This window comes from Temnothorax nylanderi, unplaced genomic scaffold (assembly GCF_030848795.1).
Source record: "Temnothorax nylanderi isolate EJ_2023f unplaced genomic scaffold, tnyl_v1.0 TNYL_tig0843_pilon, whole genome shotgun sequence".
NCBI lineage: Eukaryota > Metazoa > Arthropoda > Insecta > Hymenoptera > Formicidae > Temnothorax > Temnothorax nylanderi.
Window position 1 is genome coordinate 21715 of NW_027249905.1, and position 9607 is coordinate 31321.

The window sequence follows — 9607 nt, forward strand, 5'->3', positions numbered from 1 at the left end:
ATAAGGGAGGGAAGCCGACGACATAGTCTCGCGGCGCGGAGAGACCCGCGACGACGCGTATAAGGGAGGGAAGCCGACGACATAGTCTCGCGGCGCGGAGAGACCCGCGACGACGCGTATAAGGGAGGGAAGCCGACGCATGGTCTCGCGGCGCGGAGAGACCCGCGACGACGCGTATAAGGGAGGGAAGCCGACGACATAGTCTCGCGGCGCGGAGAGACCCGCGACGACGCGTATAAGGGAGGGAAGCCGACGACATAGTCTCGCGGCGCGGAGAGACCCGCGACGACGCGTATAAGGGAGGGAAGCCGACGACATAGTCTCGCGGCGCGGAGAGACCCGCGACGACGCGTATAAGGGAGGGAAGCCGACGACATAGTCTCGCGGCGCGGAGAGACCCGCGACGGACGCGTATAAGGGAGGGAAGCCGACGACATAGTCTCGCGGCGCGGAGAGACCCGCGACGACGCGTATAAGGGAGGGAAGCCGACGACATAGTCTCGCGGCGCGGAGAGACCCGCGACGACGCGTATAAGGGAGGGAAGCCGACGACATAGTCTCGCGGCGCGGAGAGACCCGCGACGACGCGTATAAGGGAGGGAAGCCGACGACATAGTCTCGCGGCGCGGAGAGACCCGCGACGACGCGTATAAGGGAGGGAAGCCGACGACATAGTCTCGCGGCGCGGAGAGACCCGCGACGACGCGTATAAGGGAGGGAAGCCGACGACATAGTCTCGCGGCGCGGAGAGACCCGCGACGACGCGTATAAGGGAGGGAAGCCGACGACATAGTCTCGCGGCGCGGAGAGACCCGCGACGACGCGTATAAGGGAGGGAAGCCGACGACATAGTCTCGCGGCGCGGAGAGACCCGCGACGACGCGTATAAGGGAGGGAAGCCGACGACATAGTCTCGCGGCGCGGAGAGACCCGCGACGACGCGTATAAGGGAGGGAAGCCGACGACATAGTCTCGCGGCGCGGAGAGACCCGCGACGACGCGTATAAGGGAGGGAAGCCGACGACATAGTCTCGCGGCGCGGAGAGACCCGCGACGACGCGTATAAGGGAGGGAAGCCGACGACATAGTCTCGCGGCGCGGAGAGACCCGCGACGACGCGTATAAGGGAGGGAAGCCGACGACATAGTCTCGCGGCGCGGAGAGACCCGCGACGACGCGTATAAGGGAGGGAAGCCGACGACATAGTCTCGCGGCGCGGAGAGACCCGCGACGACGCGTATAAGGGAGGGAAGCCGACGACATAGTCCTCGCGGCGCGGAGAGACCCGCGACGACGCGTATAAGGGAGGGAAGCCGACGACATAGTCTCGCGGCGCGGAGAGACCCGCGACGACGCGTATAAGGGAGGGAAGCCGACGACATAGTCTCGCGGCGCGGAGAGACCCGCGACGACGCGTATAAGGGAGGGAAGCCGACGACATAGTCTCGCGGCGCGGAGAGACCCGCGACGACGCGTATAAGGGAGGGAAGCCGACGACATAGTCTCGCGGCGCGGAGAGACCCGCGACGACGCGTATAAGGGAGGGAAGCCGACGACATAGTCTCGCGGCGCGGAGAGACCCGCGACGACGCGTATAAGGGAGGGAAGCCGACGACTAGTCTCGCGGCGCGGAGAGACCCGCGACGACGCGTATAAGGGAGGGAAGCCGACGACATAGTCTCGCGGCGCGGAGAGACCCGCGACGACGCGTATAAGGGAGGGAAGCCGACGACATAGTCTCGCGGCGCGGAGAGACCCGCGACGACGCGTATAAGGGAGGGAAGCCGACGACATAGTCTCGCGGCGCGGAGAGACCCGCGACGACGCGTATAAGGGAGGGAAGCCGACGACATAGTCTCGCGGCGCGGAGAGACCCGCGACGACGCGTATAAGGGAGGGAAGCCGACGACATAGTCTCGCGGCGCGGAGAGACCCGCGACGACGCGTATAAGGGAGGGAAGCCGACGACATAGTCTCGCGGCGCGGAGAGACCCGCGACGACGCGTATAAGGGAGGGAAGCCGACGACATAGTCTCGCGGCGCGGAGAGACCCGCGACGACGCGTATAAGGGAGGGAAGCCGACGACATAGTCTCGCGGCGCGGAGAGACCCGCGACGACGCGTATAAGGGAGGGAAGCCGACGACATAGTCTCGCGGCGCGGAGAGACCCGCGACGACGCGTATAAGGGAGGGAAGCCGACGACATAGTCTCGCGGCGCGGAGAGACCCGCGACGACGCGTATAAGGGAGGGAAGCCGACGACATAGTCTCGCGGCGCGGAGAGACCCGCGACGACGCGTATAAGGGAGGGAAGCCGACGACATAGTCTCGCGGCGCGGAGAGACCCGCGACGACGCGTATAAGGGAGGGAAGCCGACGACATAGTCTCGCGGCGCGGAGAGACCCGCGACGACGCGTATAAGGGAGGGAAGCCGACGACATAGTCTCGCGGCGCGGAGAGACCCGCGACGACGCGTATAAGGGAGGGAAGCCGACGACATAGTCTCGCGGCGCGGAGAGACCCGCGACGACGCGTATAAGGGAGGGAAGCCGACGACATAGTCTCGCGGCGCGGAGAGACCCGCGACGACGCGTATAAGGGAGGAAGCCGACGACATAGTCTCGCGGCGCGGAGAGACCCGCGACGACGCGTATAAGGGAGGGAAGCCGACGACATAGTCTCGCGGCGCGGAGAGACCCGCGACGACGCGTATAAGGGAGGGAAGCCGACGACATAGTCTCGCGGCGCGGAGAGACCCGCGACGACGCGTATAAGGGAGGGAAGCCGACGACATAGTCTCGCGGCGCGGAGAGACCCGCGACGACGCGTATAAGGGAGGGAAGCCGACGACATAGTCCTCGCGGCGCGGAGAGACCCGCGACGACGCGTATAAGGGAGGGAAGCCGACGACATAGTCTCGCGGCGCGGAGAGACCCGCGACGACGCGTATAAGGGAGGGAAGCCGACGACATAGTCTCGCGGCGCGGAGAGACCCGCGACGACGCGTATAAGGGAGGGAAGCCGACGACATAGTCTCGCGGCGCGGAGAGACCCGCGACGACGCGTATAAGGGAGGGAAGCCGACGACATAGTCTCGCGGCGCGGAGAGACCCGCGACGACGCGTATAAGGGAGGGAAGCCGACGACATAGTCTCGCGGCGCGGAGAGACCCGCGACGACGCGTATAAGGGAGGGAAGCCGACGACATAGTCTCGCGGCGCGGAGAGACCCGCGACGACGCGTATAAGGGAGGGAAGCCGACGACATAGTCTCGCGGCGCGGAGAGACCCGCGACGACGCGTATAAGGGAGGGAAGCCGACGACATAGTCTCGCGGCGCGGAGAGACCCGCGACGACGCGTATAAGGGAGGGAAGCCGACGACATAGTCTCGCGGCGCGGAGAGACCCGCGACGACGCGTATAAGGGAGGGAAGCCGACGACATAGTCTCGCGGCGCGGAGAGACCCGCGACGACGCGTATAAGGGAGGGAAGCCGACGACATAGTCTCGCGGCGCGGAGAGACCCGCGACGACGCGTATAAGGGAGGGAAGCCGACGACATAGTCTCGCGGCGCGGAGAGACCCGCGACGACGCGTATAAGGGAGGGAAGCCGACGACATAGTCTCGCGGCGCGGAGAGACCCGCGACGACGCGTATAAGGGAGGGAAGCCGACGACATAGTCTCGCGGCGCGGAGAGACCCGCGACGACGCGTATAAGGGAGGGAAGCCGACGACATAGTCTCGCGGCGCGGAGAGACCCGCGACGACGCGTATAAGGGAGGGAAGCCGACGACATAGTCTCGCGGCGCGGAGAGACCCGCGACGACGCGTATAAGGGAGGGAAGCCGACGACATAGTCTCGCGGCGCGGAGAGACCCGCGACGACGCGTATAAGGGAGGGAAGCCGACGACATAGTCTCGCGGCGCGGAGAGACCCGCGACGACGCGTATAAGGGAGGGAAGCCGACGACATAGTCTCGCGGCGCGGAGAGACCCGCGACGACGCGTATAAGGGAGGGAAGCCGACGACATAGTCTCGCGGCGCGGAGAGACCCGCGACGACGCGTATAAGGGAGGGAAGCCGACGACATAGTCTCGCGGCGCGGAGAGACCCGCGACGACGCGTATAAGGGAGGGAAGCCGACGACATAGTCTCGCGGCGCGGAGAGACCCGCGACGACGCGTATAAGGGAGGGAAGCCGACGACATAGTCTCGCGGCGCGGAGAGACCCGCGACGACGCGTATAAGGGAGGGAAGCCGACGACATAGTCTCGCGGCGCGGAGAGACCCGCGACGACGCGTATAAGGGAGGGAAGCCGACGACATAGTCTCGCGGCGCGGAGAGACCCGCGACGACGCGTATAAGGGAGGGAAGCCGACGACATAGTCTCGCGGCGCGGAGAGACCCGCGACGGACGCGTATAAGGGAGGGAAGCCGACGACATAGTCTCGCGGCGCGGAGAGACCCGCGACGACGCGTATAAGGGAGGGAAGCCGACGACATAGTCTCGCGGCGCGGAGAGACCCGCGACGACGCGTATAAGGGAGGGAAGCCGACGACATAGTCTCGCGGCGCGGAGAGACCCGCGGACGACGCGTATAAGGGAGGGAAGCGACGACATAGTCTCGCGGCGCGGAGAGACCCGCGACGACGCGTATAAGGGAGGGAAGCCGACGACATAGTCTCGCGGCGCGGAGAGACCCGCGACGACGCGTATAAGGGAGGGAAGCCGACGACATAGTCTCGCGGCGCGGAGAGACCCGCGACGACGCGTATAAGGGAGGGAAGCCGACGACATAGTCTCGCGGCGCGGAGAGACCCGCGACGACGCGTATAAGGGAGGGAAGCCGACGACATAGTCTCGCGGCGCGGAGAGACCCGCGACGACGCGTATAAGGGAGGGAAGCCGACGACATAGTCTCGCGGCGCGGAGAGACCCGCGACGACGCGTATAAGGGAGGGAAGCCGACGACATAGTCTCGCGGCGCGGAGAGACCCGCGACGACGCGTATAAGGGAGGGAAGCCGACGACATAGTCTCGCGGCGCGGAGAGACCCGCGACGACGCGTATAAGGGAGGGAAGCCGACGACATAGTCTCGCGGCGCGGAGAGACCCGCGACGACGCGTATAAGGGAGGGAAGCCGACGACATAGTCTCGCGGCGCGGAGAGACCCGCGACGACGCGTATAAGGGAGGGAAGCCGACGACATAGTCTCGCGGCGCGGAGAGACCCGCGACGACGCGTATAAGGGAGGGAAGCCGACGACATAGTCTCGCGGCGCGGAGAGACCCGCGACGACGCGTATAAGGGAGGGAAGCCGACGACATAGTCTCGCGGCGCGGAGAGACCCGCGACGGACGTACGGAGCGAGCGAGGCGTGAAATGTCCGCGGCGCGGCGGAGGACACGCGACGGACCGTACGAGCGAGCGAGGCGTGTAAATGTCCCGCGGCGCGGCGGAGGGACACGCGACGACAGTTAAGAGCGAGCGAGGCGTGTAAATGTCCGCGGCGCGGCCGGAGGGACACGCGACGGGACCGTACGAGCGAGCGAGGCGTGTAAATGTCCCGCGGCGCGGCGGAGGGACACGCGACGGACCGTACGAGCGAGCGAGGCGTGTAAATGTCCCGCGGCGCGGCGGAGGGACACGCGACGGACCGTACGAGCGAGCGAGGCGTGTAAATGTCCCGCGGCGCGGCGGAGGACACGCGACGGACCGTACGAGCGAGCGAGGCGTGTAAATGTCCCGCGGCGCGGCGAGGGACACGCGACGGACCGTACGAGCGAGCGAGGCGTGTAAATGTCCCGCGGCGCGGCGGAGGGACACGCGACGGACCGTACGAGCGAGCGAGGCGTGTAAATGTCCCGCGGCGCGGCGGAGGGACACGCGACGGACCGTACGAGCGAGCGAGGCGTGTAAATGTCCCGCGGCGCGGCGGAGGGACACGCGACGGACCGTACGAGCGAGCGAGGCGTGTAAATGTCCCGCGGCGCGGCGGAGGGACACGCGACGGACCGTACGAGCGAGCGAGGCGTGTAAATGTCCCGCGGCGCGGCGGAGGGACACGCGACGGACCGTACGAGCGAGCGAGGCGTGTAAATGTCCCGCGGCGCGGCGGAGGGACACGCGACGGACCGTACGAGCGAGCGAGGCGTGTAAATGTCCCGCGGCGCGGCGGAGGGACACGCGACGGACCGTACGAGCGAGCGAGGCGTGTAAATGTCCCGCGGCGCGGCGGAGGGACACGCGACGGACCGTACGAGCGAGCGAGGCGTGTAAATGTCCCGCGGCGCGGCGGAGGGACACGCGACGGACCGTACGAGCGAGCGAGGCGTGTAAATGTCCCGCGGCGCGGCGGAGGGACACGCGACGGACCGTACGAGCGAGCGAGGCGTGTAAATGTCCCGCGGCGCGGCGGAGGGACACGCGACGGACCGTACGAGCGAGCGAGGCGTGTAAATGTCCCGCGGCGCGGCGGAGGGACACGCGACGGACCGTACGAGCGAGCGAGGCGTGTAAATGTCCCGCGGCGCGGCGGAGGGACACGCGACGGACCGTACGAGCGAGCGAGGCGTGTAAATGTCCCGCGGCGCGGCGGAGGGACACGCGACGGACCGTACGAGCGAGCGAGGCGTGTAAATGTCCCGCGGCGCGGCGGAGGGACACGCGACGGACCGTACGAGCGAGCGAGGCGTGTAAATGTCCCGCGGCGCGGCGGAGGGACACGCGACGGACCGTACGAGCGAGCGAGGCGTGTAAATGTCCCGCGGCGCGGCGGAGGGACACGCGACGGACCGTACGAGCGAGCGAGGCGTGTAAATGTCCCGCGGCGCGGCGGAGGGACACGCGACGGACCGTACGAGCGAGCGAGGCGTGTAAATGTCCCGCGGCGCGGCGGAGGGACACGCGACGGACCGTACGAGCGAGCGAGGCGTGTAAATGTCCCGCGGCGCGGCGGAGGGACACGCGACGGACCGTACGAGCGAGCGAGGCGTGTAAATGTCCCGCGGCGCGGCGGAGGGACACGCGACGGACCGTACGAGCGAGCGAGGCGTGTAAATGTCCCGCGGCGCGGCGGAGGGACACGCGACGGACCGTACGAGCGAGCGAGGCGTGTAAATGTCCCGCGGCGCGGCGGAGGGACACGCGACGGACCGTACGAGCGAGCGAGGCGTGTAAATGTCCCGCGGCGCGGCGGAGGGACACGCGACGGACCGTACGAGCGAGCGAGGCGTGTAAATGTCCCGCGGCGCGGCGGAGGGACACGCGACGGACCGTACGAGCGAGCGAGGCGTGTAAATGTCCCGCGGCGCGGCGGAGGGACACGCGACGGACCGTACGAGCGAGCGAGGCGTGTAAATGTCCCGCGGCGCGGCGGAGGGACACGCGACGGACCGTACGAGCGAGCGAGGCGTGTAAATGTCCCGCGGCGCGGCGGAGGGACACGCGACGGACCGTACGAGCGAGCGAGGCGTGTAAATGTCCCGCGGCGCGGCGGAGGGACACGCGACGGACCGTACGAGCGAGCGAGGCGTGTAAATGTCCCGCGGCGCGGCGGAGGGACACGCGACGGACCGTACGAGCGAGCGAGGCGTGTAAATGTCCCGCGGCGCGGCGGAGGGACACGCGACGGACCGTACGAGCGAGCGAGGCGTGTAAATGTCCCGCGGCGCGGCGGAGGGACACGCGACGGACCGTACGAGCGAGCGAGGCGTGTAAATGTCCCGCGGCGCGGCGGAGGGACACGCGACGGACCGTACGAGCGAGCGAGGCGTGTAAATGTCCCGCGGCGCGGCGGAGGGACACGCGACGGACCGTACGAGCGAGCGAGGCGTATAAATGTCCCGCGGCGGCGCGGAGGGACACGCGACGGACCGTACGAGCGAGCGAGGCGTATAAATGTCCCGCGGCGGCGCGGAGGGACACGCGACGGACCGTACGAGCGAGCGAAGGCGTATAAATGTCCCGCGGCGGCGCGGAGGGACACGCGACGGACCGTACGAGCGAGCGAAGCGTATAAATGTCCCGCGGCGGCGCGGAGGGACACGCGACGGACCGTACGAGCGAGCGAAGCGTATAAATGTCCCGCGGCGGCGCGGAGGGACACGCGACGGACCGTACGAGCGAGCGAAGCGTATAAATGTCCCGCGGCGGCGCGGAGGGACACGCGACGGACCGTACGAGCGAGCGAAGCGTATAAATGTCCCGCGGCGGCGCGGAGGGACACGCGACGGACCGTACGAGCGAGCGAAGCGTATAAATGTCCCGCGGCGGCGCGGAGGGACACGCGACGGACCGTACGAGCGAGCGAAGCGTATAAATGTCCCGCGGCGGCGCGGAGGGACACGCGACGGACCGTACGAGCGAGCGAAGCGTATAAATGTCCCGCGGCGGCGCGGAGGGACACGCGACGGACCGTACGAGCGCGCGAGTGTATAAATGTCCCGCGGCGGCGCGGAGGGACACGCGACGGACCGTACGAGCGAGCGAAGCGTATAAATGTCCCGCGGCGGCGCGGAGGGACACGCGACGGACCGTACGAGCGAGCGAAGCGTATAAATGTCCCGCGGCGGCGCGGAGGGACACGCGACGGACCGTACGAGCGAGCGAAGCGTATAAATGTCCCGCGGCGGCGCGGAGGGACACGCGACGGACCGTACGAGCGAGCGAAGCGTATAAATGTCCCGCGGCGGCGCGGAGGGACACGCGACGGACCGTACGAGCGAGCGAAGCGTATAAATGTCCCGCGGCGGCGCGGAGGGACACGCGACGGACCGTACGAGCGAGCGAAGCGTATAAATGTCCCGCGGCGGCGCGGAGGGACACGCGACGGACCGTACGAGCGAGCGAAGCGTATAAATGTCCCGCGGCGGCGCGGAGGGACACGCGACGGACCGTACGAGCGAGCGAAGCGTATAAATGTCCCGCGGCGGCGCGGAGGGACACGCGACGGACCGTACGAGCGAGCGAAGCGTATAAATGTCCCGCGGCGGCGCGGAGGGACACGCGACGGACCGTACGAGCGAGCGAAGCGTATAAATGTCCCGCGGCGGCGCGGAGGGACACGCGACGGACCGTACGAGCGAGCGAAGCGTATAAATGTCCCGCGGCGGCGCGGAGGGACACGCGACGGACCGTACGAGCGAGCGAAGCGTATAAATGTCCCGCGGCGGCGCGGAGGGACACGCGACGGACCGTACGAGCGAGCGAAGCGTATAAATGTCCCGCGGCGGCGCGGAGGGACACGCGACGGACCGTACGAGCGAGCGAAGCGTATAAATGTCCCGCGGCGGCGCGGAGGGACACGCGACGGACCGTACGAGCGAGCGAAGCGTATAAATGTCCCGCGGCGGCGCGGAGGGACACGCGACGGACCGTACGAGCGAGCGAAGCGTATAAATGTCCCGCGGCGGCGCGGAGGGACACGCGACGGACCGTACGAGCGAGCGAAGCGTATAAATGTCCCGCGGCGGCGCGGAGGGACACGCGACGGACCGTACGAGCGAGCGAAGCGTATAAATGTCCCGCGGCGGCGCGGAGGGACACGCGACGGACCGTACAAGCGAGCGAAGCGTATAAATGTCCCGCGGCGGCGCGGA